Source organism: Girardinichthys multiradiatus, chromosome 8 (genome assembly GCF_021462225.1).
Source record: "Girardinichthys multiradiatus isolate DD_20200921_A chromosome 8, DD_fGirMul_XY1, whole genome shotgun sequence".
Classification (NCBI taxonomy): Eukaryota; Metazoa; Chordata; class Actinopteri; order Cyprinodontiformes; family Goodeidae; genus Girardinichthys; species Girardinichthys multiradiatus.
The window spans coordinates 20,433,380-20,447,424 of NC_061801.1; positions in this window are offsets into that span (position 1 = coordinate 20,433,380).

Sequence of the window (14,045 nt, forward strand, 5' to 3'; positions counted from 1 at the left end):
TGAACAAGTAAAGTGTTTACAGTCAGAGTTACAACACTATTTTATTGATTTTGTCTCTCTTTTTGGCGGTTATTCTGACCTGAAAGGCTTTACTTCTTCCCCTCTCAGTATATATTTTAGAAAGGAAGATCATTGTGGAGACCCTGCCTCCTACCTCCATCTCCTGTGGTAATAATGCTGCAAATGTGACAATGATTTAAAGATTCCTAAAATACTGTTGGCATGAATCGCTATGACTTTTTTAAGATTAGAGTTGCTTTAAAACTTTAGAAGCCTTTTTGGTGTTCGCTCATCTTGGACTAGTCGATTGCTTTATATTCCACAACGGACTAATTTGGATTTTTACTACGTAGATGAAGACACCAAGATAGTTATCTGCTGTAGGTGAGACATTATCTTTCAATAACCTGACTTCTAAAAAAATCCTGAACAGACCCTTTAATAATTTCTAAATGCAAACATGGCTGATGCCATGGCTGACGGCTGTCACATTTAGATAGGCAGTGACACACTTTCTGAAGCCCTCTTTGGGCCGTACAGAGCTGAGCTGGGCAAGCTTGAGTCACGGCTCAGGCTTAAAGGAGGTCAAACAGTAACAGTAAAGGGCCGTCACAGTCAGAGAAATAAATGCAAAGGTGGAGACAAACTGAATCCTTTAGGAAAACTGATGCCGACATATTTTGATAGCGCCCTGGATGGAAGTCAAACATTCTTTACAGTTAGTTTGTTTAAAAAGCTGCAAAGCTGCTGCATAGGGACTCTTTATTTCACATACTTCTTTCAAGATCCCAGTCGGATATGATGTAGCATAACTTCTCCACCAATGCAGACAGTTGCACTTGTTCGTTGCCATTGTCTCTCCACCTCACTCTCACACACACACAGACAAAGTGCAGCTGAGGTTATGTCCTTGTCATAAAACAGGGGTTGAGCTAGCCCACACCAGCACACAGCCTCCCCCCTGAGGGGGGAGAGAGACCAGGCCGGGTGCGGTATCTGATTGTCACTGCGGTGTCACATTGGCAGCGTGTACTCATTTAGGAGGGCCTGCACGTGAATCATGCGACTGCAGGCATGAGCGACCAGAGCCATAAGCACAAACATGACTTCTCACTAATATTTAGGGAGAGATGTGTAGCTTGTATCTTTGTTTTAATATCAGAATTTTAAAGGAAAAAAAAATGAATTTAAGAGGTCACTGAGTGTGTGTTTGTCCATAATAATCAGTGTTAATGTGTTGGATTGAAGTTAAAGGGCACCAAGTGTCCTCTCTTTATCTCAACCTGTCATGTATGATAACAATGTGTACGTTGTGTTAAGACCAATGAAAAAAACCTGCTTCCCTAAAAAAGCCACACAACAAAAACCATAAACACACAGAAGAGGTGTTTGTTTTTTTATGTTTAATGTTGGTGGTCAGATGGCAAGATGTGCCAACGTTGGACAAAGCCAAAACTATGCAGTGAGACCCTGAAGGCCTCGTGAACTCATAGACCTCCTGGGACCTGATAAGGCCACTTTGTTTGGCTTAAATGCTTTTTGTATTCCCAGAGAAACATTGTGGATTGAATCATGTCTGTGGGGTTGTGTGCCAAGTAAATGGGCATCTCCTTTCCTAAACCCATGCCTTTACAGTCCATCTGAGGGCTGTTACCTTGTTTGTGGTTTTATGTCAAGATAAATCAACTTTAGGGCTCCATAGTCAAACTGCTTACTCATGTCAGAAAATCCAATTCATAATGTGAAAGGTAACCCCCTCAAAGTAGCACACACGATGACTAAAGAAACTGAGTTTGTGTGCTTCCCTGAAACTACAGTACAACACTGGAGTAGTTTAGGCAGAATGTGTTCTTTCTGTGCGACAATACTTGAAAATGGATTGGTTCTGGCAATTGTTTAAAACTGTGAAAATGCACAACACAAAAATCTTTTTCATGAAAGAATAAAATATATAAAACAAAAACGCAGTGTTTCTTTTATTTTTACCTGAGATGTGAATATCTCTACTTTTGGCATCACTTTAAAGATGCTATTTAATGTTTCCTCAATAGTAATGGCAAAGAACAATAAGATGAAAGAGAGACGAAATATAGGAGAGTTGCATGTACAGGTGTGGTTGTGATATAACAAGAAGACGTTTTACAGATGAAAATATTTCTGTTTTTTTTTTGGAAGATGAACTGTGGCTGTTTAAAAAACATTTATGGGCAGATTTGAATGAGAAAAAGTTTATTTGTATAACTTTGAAAATGGGAAAAAGAAAGTTTCCTTAACTTGTATATAGTCAGAGGAAAAGCTAAATAAACTCTTGCTGCTTCAATAGGATGTGTATCTGTGTATTACACAAGTGGAAATATATCAGCAATGATCTTGGAAAAGCAATTGTTACTGCTCATCAATCTAGGAAGGCAATTTCTAAAAATCCAAGGCCCATTATTCCAGCGTGGTAACCAGGATGAGGTTATTTATATGGCGCCAATTCACAACACATGTAATCACAAGGCACTTTACAAAGTCAATTCAAATGAATAATATAGATTCAAAGTCAAGTACATTCCAATTGATCCTAGTTATCAAACAATGCAGTCAAATTCAGTTTATTATTCAAATTACTTACATAATGTTCTATCTAAGGAACAGGTACGGCTTGTTTGGGAGGGCTGCCAACAGTAAGTGTATTTTCCTTTGAAAGATTATTATCTCAATAAAACTTCTTGTCGTCTGAAACCTTGACAATTGAGATCAAAGTGTAAATATTTAGCTATAAAGTAATTGATAAATTAATGAAAACCAAACTTGGCATGCTAGCACAAAAACCTCATATCAGCTCTCAAGAATGGTGGTGAAAGGGTGATTATTTGGTCTTCCTTTTGCAGGCACAGAGATCTTGGTACTTTGCTGTCATTTAGTCAATGACAAACTCATCTGCATATCAAAGTCTTCTATGGTAAAATATAATGGCATCTGTCTGACAAATAAAAGTTCATCAAAACTTATTATAAAACAGAGCAAGAATACCTGCAAATCTACAACAGGATGGCTAAAAAGAAGAAAACAATGACGTTGTTGCAGTTGCCCAGTCAAAGTCCAGAACTCAACCTGATTGAAATGCTTTGGTGAGTCCTTGAAAGAGCTGTGGGGGAACAAATGCCAGCAAACCTGAACAAAGTGAAGCAATACTATAAAGAGCAGTGGGCCTAAGTTCCTCTACAGCAATGCAAGCGATAGATAATGTTATACAGACAATAACTATTTCAAGTTATTGCTGCTTATTGGGTATTCTACAAGCTACTAAATTATAGGGGGTACTAAGTTTTTACTACTAAAATTATTGTATATGGGATATTAGTTTTTGTGCATTAAGATCTACAATGTATGTAAGCTGTTTAGAAATGGGTCATAAAATAACTTTATTCTCAAAAATGCTAAAACATTTTGTAAAACAGACGGAGACTGTAGACAGTTAGAAAAGGATGTTTTGCAATTGTGAGGGACTATTTTCAGCCGTGGACAAATTCTTATTTGACATGGAAGCAAGAACTTACAGAATGTTGATTCACTCAGAATAAGCCACTGTGCTTCGGATCACAGTAAGAAAGGAAATTGCTACACAGTGCAACTACTGTGTTCCTCAAAGAAGAGTTTTTACTGAGAAAACCATCAGGATTTCTGATACAGAGAAAGGAAACACCACGCTTTAGTTTAGAGCTTCTTCTGTTGAAATTTAATTTCTGTGTAAATGTCCTCAGTTCGATACAGTATGTTAATCTTCTCTTTAAATGGAATGATTCAACAGTCATCACAAAATATAAACTCTCTGCTTCAGCTGTAACTGACTCATAAAATTATTTGTATCCAATTAAAAAGAAGCCATTGGGTCGAATGACCCAAAATATAGGAATGTGATGTCATGTAAATGCAAGGAAGATATAAAATAAGCTGATTTTGTTCATCTTTCCTGTATATGAAACAGCCCTTTACCCGAAACAGTGTGCGGAAGTGTGGGTTGGCCATGGGTTTGGTGGGAGCGGTCTCTCCTCCTATTCCTTTGCCAAAAAATGAGACATGCATTTCTCAAAAAATAATAAAAAAATATAAAAAGAGTATCAATCTTGAAAAAGTGTTTTTATTTGCATTTCATTAGAATAGCATGTTGCTGATCAGCATTTTGCATGTTTTCTCTGGTATGAGTTTATCTTTGGTTATGAGATCATATTTTGTGCATTGGTTCATCTCTTTCTAACTATTCTGGCCTGTCCTCCTTGCTGGCTGAACAAGATGAGGTCTGTTGTGGATTAGATTTGATAAAATCAATTCTCGAATGGGGAGAATATCCCTTTTTCGTAATTATGTGAGACCTCAGTTTATTTTGGAGAATAAACATTAAAACCAAAATATAAGTTAAAACATCTGCGCTTTAGAGGGGATTTGCCCCGACAAGGTAAGGCAACCAGACCCATCACATTGCAGAAACAATATTTTTCTCATGTTCTTTTAAAAACTTGGAAATATATATATATATATATATATTTTATCTTGCTATATTTTTACAATAATTGTACAATTGTTGAAAACGCTATAGACCACCAGCCAGTTACTTCAAGAGTATTACTACTGCCTTTGTCAAAACAATATAACAAACTATTTTACTAAATAAAAAGCTAAAGGTTAGTTTGAACATTCCTTTGCATGGAGCATTTACATGACCTCAGTTAGCTCCAGGCATGCAGCCTATGTGCTATCCTGGTCACATTCCTGAGCAGCACATTCATGCCTATATTTACATCGTGGCTGCAGCTCCCTGCAAACCTCCACCTATTTCTTCTACCAAATAATTACTAAAGCATCTATTTAAACAACGTGTTCAGTTCTACAGAACTTGTCAGGAGCTATTGATTACCTTGAGTGATATTAGAAATAATACTGGCAAGACAGTGGTTTATTTGTTTTGCACAGTAGAACAATCCTTTTTTCAGGACTGACCTTATTTGTAACTCAGTTGTTTGGAGTAGGACTTAAGGTTAAAGTCTAGCAGATCACAGTGGCTTCTGATTTTTGTTTACATTCCCTGTAAAAGTGGACAAAGTTTTCATATATTTTTTAGTTTCATCTTGATGATCATTAAACGTTTGACAAATTTCATTCAAATTAAAGACAAAAAGAAATCAGACTTTAGTTTTCTGTTAAAAGATTGGCTGAATTAATTTAATAAAGCTTCTTTTTCGAACATAAGAGGAGTTAGAACCTATACCTCTTAGATCATGCTGCTCCATCAAAGTGAATAATAAGGAATGAAGGATATTAGTTGGACAGGTAATCAACATGGAAGTGACCCCAGTTCATGAGTATAATCATCGGTGCTGAATTCAGCTGCTCTGTTCCAGATTCTGTAAAAGGACACGACAGAGGGCACCTGGATTTGTTTTAGAGTCTTTGGATTATTCTCTTTTGATGAAACAAAGGCTGAGATATTTGGCAAAGAGGAATCTGGAGAGTGGGCATCTTGTCTTTGATACCATTCCTATAAATAAACAGACAAATACATCTTCCCTGTCCAAAACACTCAGCTATCAATTGTTTTTAACAAGAGAAAACACATAATGACAATCAAAAAACATAAAAGAAAAACGTTTTTCCTAATGTCATGGTTGCTGTAAACAAAAGCTAAAGTTAGTAAAATATGTCAGCTTTAAAGTTGGAGAACTATGAGATCTGGGGACGGGGAGCCGTAACTCAACCTCACATCTTTAAGTCAGTGTCAGAAGATGTGTTTTTTTTTTTTTTATAATAAATAGTAAAATAAGAGGTAAAGCACATTGCATTGTACCACAGAGTCAATCTTGTTAGATAATAATGAGGACATATTAAGCTTTACATGAGAATTTAAAGTGTTAATATTGTATTAGTCCATGAAACAATGACTAATATAGTGCATAGCACAAAAACTTTTTTTCCTTAATATCTTCATGTTATTACCACAGATTTGATGAGACAGACCAACACAAAGTACTGCATAACTTGGAAATGGGAGAAAATGGATACATTGTTTTCAAAATATTTTTACAAACCGTAAAAATCTAAACAGTATGCCCGTAAATAGAATCAGTTAACCACCTGAGTTAAATCTCAGTATAAATCCAACTGTTCTGTGAAAGCCACAAAGGTTTGTTTTAAGGAACATTAGGGAAGAAAAATCATCATGAAGACCAAGGAACACAGCAGAATGGTCAGGGATAAAGTTGTGGTGATGTTTCAAGCAGGGTTAGTTTAGTAATATTCAAAGTGTCAGACATATCATGGTGCATTGTTCAGTCTAACAATGGAAAATGAAAAGAGAATAGCAAAACCTCAGCCTAACCATCAAGACAAGCAGCCAAGATGCCCATGGTTACTCTGGAGGAGCTGCAAAGATCCACAGCTAAGGTGGGAGAATCCATTGTTAAATGAAAGCATATTGAAATCCCATTTGGAGTTTGACACCAGTGATGGAGGGGACACAGTCAATATGTGGGAGAATGGAATCTGGTCAGATGAGTATACGAGCACACACTGTGTAGGGGAAATTTAACTTCAAACCCACCTGAACACACCGGTTGCATCCTGGACCATGGTGGTGGCAACATTATGGTGTTTTAACAAAACATTGTGTTTTGTTACAGAAAGTCTACCTAGTTTTACTGAGCTGATGGAGACAATGTCAGTCTAGATGTGAAAAGATGGTAGTAAAATACCTCAAATGACTTGAAAGGTGGTTCTATAAAATACTATAAATACTCAGGGGGACTCAATGCAAATGCACTCCAAATTTTGTCAGTCAGTCATTTTCTATACCGCTTCTTCAATAGTGGGTCGCGGGCCAAACTTTTTGTGTTTTAATTAAGAAAAGAGAAAATTGAAACCCATGTATCACGTTGCTTCTACTTCACAGTTCTGCAATACTTTGTGTTAGTCGATCACATACAATCCCAATAAAATACACAAATATTTGTGTTTATAACATGATAAAATGCAAAACAGTTTTAAGTGTGTGAATAGTTTTACAGATACTGCAAGTAAAGGCAAAAACATGGCTTACAATGGTTTGCAATTAGAGAGATATTGGCATCCCCACATGCAAGTGTTATTATTGAATACTCAATTCATTTTTTTCATTTTAAAGGGCATCATGAACAGGTGGAGAACAAATCCCTTTATATGTAATTGGATAGACTAGGTTAATACCTATGGTGGATGTGGGACCCAGAGTCAAAAGATATATAATACATTTAGAACATCCACATTGTATTCATTTCACATAGAATAATGGTTAAACCACAAATAAATCTATTAAGTTTTTTATTAAACTGACACAGGGTTACTATAACTCTTCTAACTGAAACAAGAGTGACAAGGCTGCATTTCCAGACAGCTCGCAATATGATAGAACAACGTTTTAATAGTGACATTATAGACTGCGGCAGACCTCTGTGAATCAAATTTGAAACTTTTTAATACCCTTAAAGGCTGGGACACTATTCCACGCTTTTAGGTGCCATCCAGGAAATGTTATGTAACATTTATTGAAATGAAATGCTGCAACACAGCAGATAAATCACTCTTAAGCTCCGAGCGTGCCATTCTCATCGCAGTCCCCTGTAGTTATGTAAGAGGGTGACGTTTGAACGACAAGTACATCTGGACAGTCAGGCTGGAGCTTGAGTCTGCCAATGGTTGATTAGCGTACACAGCATAATGTGATATTGCATTTAAATTAATGATAGCTATTAAACCATGAACATCCCACAAGCAGCGGCAGGACGACTCCGAGGCAACCTTTAGCTGCCATCAGTGTAATTACAGCAGGTGAAGGAGCTGGAGCCCACACCTCCCACATGCGGCCAAGGCTTCTGTAATAAACTCAGGCAGCTCCTAAGGGGAAAGCATCTAGATACTTTGTGCAATAATAAACTAAGCTTTGTGTGAGAGTTAACTTAATCTTTACACCTCATCTGAAGCCAGTTCATAATTAAGTTCTATGAGTTTGAAAACTTTCACTCACATTAATGTAAAAAAAAAGCCTAAATATTTTTTAATTTAACAGTAAATTACAATTTATCATAAAAGTTGGACAATTTTATAGATAACAGAAATAGATGCACAAAATTAACAGAAGCGAGCCAGCAGGATGAGGATATGTCAAAATAGATTTTCTGTGTCTTTTCCTATCAGTTAATTACATTCTCTTATATGCTGTGATTTCACACAGTAATATATTAAGTGCATAAGATCTTTTTTAGTTTTTTTGTTCTTTACTAATTGTATCATTGCTACAAAGTTTTGTGTGCATTTTGTACCTTGTGGTTTTAATAATGGTTAACAAGCTTAACAAATCAGAAACAGTGAAATTTGTTTTTAGAAATCTTAGATTTGTGTGCTGTTGACTTAAAAAAAAAAAGGAAAAATTTTATATTCTTATCCCTTTCAGCAACAATACAGCAAATTTGGTCAAGGACAGAAAAGTAAACAATTTAGACTTAAAAACAAAAACATTTACCTTTGAAAACATGTTGACAAATAAATTTACTTGTCTGCAGCATCTTTATTCAATATATGCATCAAATATGCATTACAGTCATCCTTCTACTGATCCCTTAGTCAAAAACTAGTCAATTTCTTTCATACATGTCTTTCATTTCAGTGGCATGCAACTTCTGTAAATAATTCTCAAGCATTGCCCTTTTAAAGCATCTCATGCTGTATCCCATGGAAAATAACCTCCACTTAAGCCAGGCTTTTGGACATGATTATGGGCGTTGTACTTTAAATATACCATTCATTCCACACATAGACACCTCTGCTGGAAAATTTGCTTCAATAATACTCAAATGCAGCAGCAATAACAATAACATTACTTAATGTCATGCTTTGCTATGCCGACGCTCTGTCGGCACTGATAAAGATTCTCTTGCCTCAGCATGTGGAATGCTTGAAGTGGCTGACACGGCAGGGGAGTTAGCCATGATTAATTAGGCTAATTTACCCACTTGGAGAAAACTGATAGACTACATATGGAGTACTGTACTTTCTGCCCTAGATGGTAGGGCAATCAAGTATGGAAAAAATGTTATGCTTAAGCAGCTTAAGAAATAACAAATTGGATAATACCATAAGAGGTGTCTAGCAGTTTCTGATATCTTGAATACATGTAGGTATGGAAATAGTTTCAATTATTGCAATTATTGAAAGAATACTAAAATGCTTGTTAACACTTGCAGTACAGTCAGGAGGTTGCCAGTTGAAAGGGTGGGTACTTAAAAGCCACTGTTGCTTCCATGCAGGTTTATTAATATAATCAGTTTTACACAGGAGCACGTCAACTCACTGGCTGACGCATACACACATTACTAAGAATAAACAAGGATATAATAATAACAGGAATGGCCTCGACAACTGTTATAGTATTTTTAACCATATGTAACAGTTTCTATAGTGTTTGACTATTATGGCAAAAATATACTATTAGTTAGTTTCAAATACTCTTGGATTTCTGAATCAGAATTCTTGAAATGACTCATCAGAAATCTCAATTTTTTTCCCATCACATACAAAGCCTAAATAGAGGATTTATTGGTTGCATATTTATTAGGTTAATTTGTGTCCACATAGTTGGCAGGCAAAATGCATCTTGTGACATCTGCAATGTTTAATTTGCATTGATTTAAAAGATGCTCGTTTAGTAAAAGAGGAGAAAGTCCTTGATTCAGCAGATTGCAGCATGTACTTTACGCATTGACTGAGACTGAAGCGCTGAAACCAAAATGCTCTCAAGGGGTTGCTTGCTTAAATAATGAACTTACCAGCTCATGTTCTGCTGAACAGTTTCTTAATGCAAAGTCAAAACAACTGCCATGAAATGGGAATGACAGCATCCTGGAATTTAAATGCAGGTAAAGCAAAGACTTCTGGGTGACACTGCAGATGCCTTACATTATGATTAGAAGCATTTTGGCCTTTTTCCAAAAGTCTCCGTAGCTCTGATGATACTGAAATCCTTCCGCCTTGACATCTGTGGTAATGCCTGACATCCATGACCATGCCTAATAGATAAGACTTTAAGCCCCTTCTCGGTAATCCATTCACATGCAAAGAAGCCAAATGCGGAAATTGCTATTGCATGCACCTGTTTTTGTTGAGTCACATGCAAACAGCTTTCTCAGCAAAGGTAGAGCACTTTACTTTGAATAATCAGAGTTTGACTGAAATGAAAGCATTCAGTATAAAACTATTTGGAAGTATCAAGATAAGTAACCTGTATAATCCCCGAGCAAGTTAAAGACAGAGGGAAAGTGAGTGAGGCAAAGGAGCTGAGGCAGGTAGGTAATTAAAAGCTGCGAGGTTAAGGATGTTATCATTCATGCTCCTCAAAGCTCCTCTTGCAATTTAAGAATGAAAAAGAGACAGTGCTGCTATAGTCCGTATGTTAATAGGAGCAGAAAATGCAAAACAGTCCGTGCTAATTTGGGTTGACTTCACCGGATGGGAGACTTAAAACTCGGGTAACTACAGGCCTCATTTAAGAACAATTACAAGCAGGTCAGATGCAAATGTTTTCACTTGGTTTAGACTTTTAGCCATGAACCCATTTTATGAATAACCAAAGCATCGTAAATAGTTACATTTTTCATGTGAAAAATCTATTTAGCTAAACAAGAGCCTGCCAGTGTTTCATTACTAAGTCATGACAAGAGGAGGATAAAAAGTGGACTATTTACTGTCAAATACAAGTAAATATTAGTAAATGTCCAGTTTATTTAATAAACAAGGAGGACACACGGTGACTAAACTGTGCTTCGCAAAGGATTTATACCCATTGCATTTTTATAAAATTTTAGCACATTTCAACATCTTTTCTATTTTTATTGCTGTGTCACGTCATAGACCAACATATAGTAGTGCATAATTAAAAGTGGGAGGATAATGATACATGGTTTTCATATTTTTGTTTTAACAAAAAAATCTGAAAAGTGTAACATGCTTTTGTGTTGAGCCCCCTCTACTCTGATACCTATTAATAAACTCCAGTGCAACTAATTATCTTCAGAAGTCACTTATTTAGTTAATAGTAGGGAATTATCTTGTTTGTTACAGCAAAAAAAATGTCCAGCTTACATGGCGTCCGACCTCGACATCCCGCACTGCAAATGGGGTCTCCTGTCAATTTGCAGGAGCCTGTCCACAACTGAAGTAAATGGTCTGAATTTATTCAAATCTTTGCTAGTCATATACACCATTCACTCTCATCCATCTGTGCACTCCTTTCTCCATTCATACTGAATGATCTTAGGGTTCAATGTCTTGCTCAGAGACATTTTAACACGTGGTGGGGTGAATCTAAAGTTAAATCCTTCTGATTTCCCCAAACTACTCCACTGAGACACAGCTCTCTCCAATACCAGGTTCACCAATTTCAATGATCTTCCTCCTTCGACAAGGTTGAAGGTTTTGGCTTGGGAGCAACTTAAGATGCCCCTGGAACTTGAGTGCCACTGGGTCTCCTTCTTGCACCTGATAATCAAAAAAACAATTGATGGATGAATGAATCACATCTGGAGGTAGACTCATTTTGTTGCAAAATTCCGTTTCAGAACCGGTCATAAAAACAAAATGACTGTGCTGCAACTCACCCAAGAATCAAAATACAACTTTCAAAATAGTCATAAAACTTGCCATCAATCCTACCTACTGATGCTGAAAGGTTTCACAGACCAGATAATAACAAAAACTTTTACTTTTAATTGACATCTACAGTGGTTTTAAAGATATTTAATGGGACATAAACTGGAAGCATGACCAACTACTAACAGTTCTGTCCTTTTCTGCTTGCTTTAAGGCAAGGCTTGGACCTTAAACTATGCAACACAGCTTGCTTGCTGTCAACGTGGATGGTTAAGAAATCGGATCAACCACCCCTATGTTGGATCCTGTATTTGTGCCATGTGGTTTCTCCTGACTGGTTCTAGACTGGCATTAAAAACCGAATTGACTTCACAGAAGGGAGAGCTGCTTTTGCAATCTCAGGTTCACTTATAGGGCAGGACAAAGACAGGTGTTTGTGAGGCCTCCATGTTTACAAATTGCAATCTGCTTCTTATCACTTTAAAATTAAATGTCCACACTGAAAGCTAATGCTTAAATGTGTCCACACATGAGGATTTGCATGAACCACCCGACTGGAATCCACTGCAGGGGGATTCCTACATTCAGGCTCAAGTATGCACATATCCTCAATTATGTGTAGATAAATTTTCCTTGGCAAGTTGCAGAGAAACCACCAGTGTCATTTAGCAACAAACGTTTGGTATAATTCTGCTGGATATTGGACGGCTCTTGTTGGCAGAAATAGTAAAATCCATTTAAATTGGTGGGTTTTTCTCTAATGGATCTGACTCTTAAAGCCAATCGCCACATTTTGTTTTTTTAACAGGGGTGAGTTCAGGGTTATTTCAGAGGACCAAATGTTCTTTAGGAATTCACAAGTGTGTCCAAGTCCAGCTGTTGATTTGAGGTGAATAATCTGGAAGTTCTGATCCTTGTCCTTTTTCCACCCAGTATGGGCAATGCACCATTGTCACAGGCAGCCCACAGACCCTCAGCATGTTGCCATGATCACCACGCTGCAGTTGGTAGAGTGGTTTTAGATTTTAAAGTCTCACCTGGACTTCTCCACACATTCTTCCTGTTATTGTCCCCAAATAGATCCATCTTTGTCTCATTTGACTATCAAACATTTGCCGCAAAAAAATATTTGGTTTGTCAATGTGGGCAGTTGTAATCAACTGGCTGTTCAACGGGATAACTCAGAATACACATGGAAACTAAATTATGGAATAGTTAGAGAGGGATCAAATTAAGCCTATAGACTATAAAGGCCCCAATTTCCATTTTAATGTAAATGTTGGGATTTTGCTTGAATCCCAGGTCCATGCCAGAAAACCAACCAAATTAAATGAGCTCTGCCATGTCTGATAAATGGTCTGGTCAAATATTCAGCCAGTATTATGCCACATTATCAATGTAAAAGCTCCATGCTTTCCTAGATTCAGCTATCCAAAGTTTGCAACCCTTTGGGTTAATTCAAAAGGCCAGGCTTTAAAAAAAATGGAAACTGGAGAATTCAGAGAAAGGAAGGAGGGATGGAAAGAAGGGAGGAAGGACACAGGGACGGAAAGACAACAAGATAAAACGGAAAGACAGGTATGGAGGTCAGAAAGAAAAAGACAGAAAAGGCAGGAAGGAAGGAGAAAATAAACATGGATAGAAAGACAGAAAGGAAAGAAGGAAGCAAGAAGGACATGAGAGGAAAGACTTGAAGAGGAGTGGTAGAAGACAAAGATGGAAGCCCAGAAAAGAAAGAAGGGCACAAAGTGGAAAAGGAGGACACATGGCAAAAAGAAAAGACACGAGGAAAAAAAGGAAGGAAGGCAACATTTTGACAATGGGACAAGGATTCAAATCTGGAAAATACAAACATTTTCCATGCCTATCCTACTTAATACTTAAATCAAATCCCACAGACTCTGTAGAAACCCTGTGTGTGGATTAGAGAAAATCGACATTAAATTGCACACATATAGCTTGTTTTTAAAACTGAGTCATTCCACTCAGATTCAGATGAATCACTAAAAGTTCCAAATAGGATATTCATAGCAATGTTAAGTATATAAAAACTCTTCCTAGCGCTGTACAGATGGATATGGCTGTAGCAACCATTTGGCTGTATCAAGCCAAATGGTTGCTAAATGAAGTAAATGTGATCACAAAGAGAATCAGCAAACCAAACTATTGTACATGGTTCAGAATGAACCCAAAAGCCAAATACGATAACACTAGTGATTTTATAGAGCAGTTCTTCACCCTATAACTTAACACCAACTTAGTACTGCTCTTTATGTGAAATTGTACTGTAGGAGGTACATGACCTCAGCAATGCACAGAGAAATTAGAAGAACTGCTGGTCTTATTTGTGAGTGGATTATTGGATAATCCGAACACACAAAATTACCCAA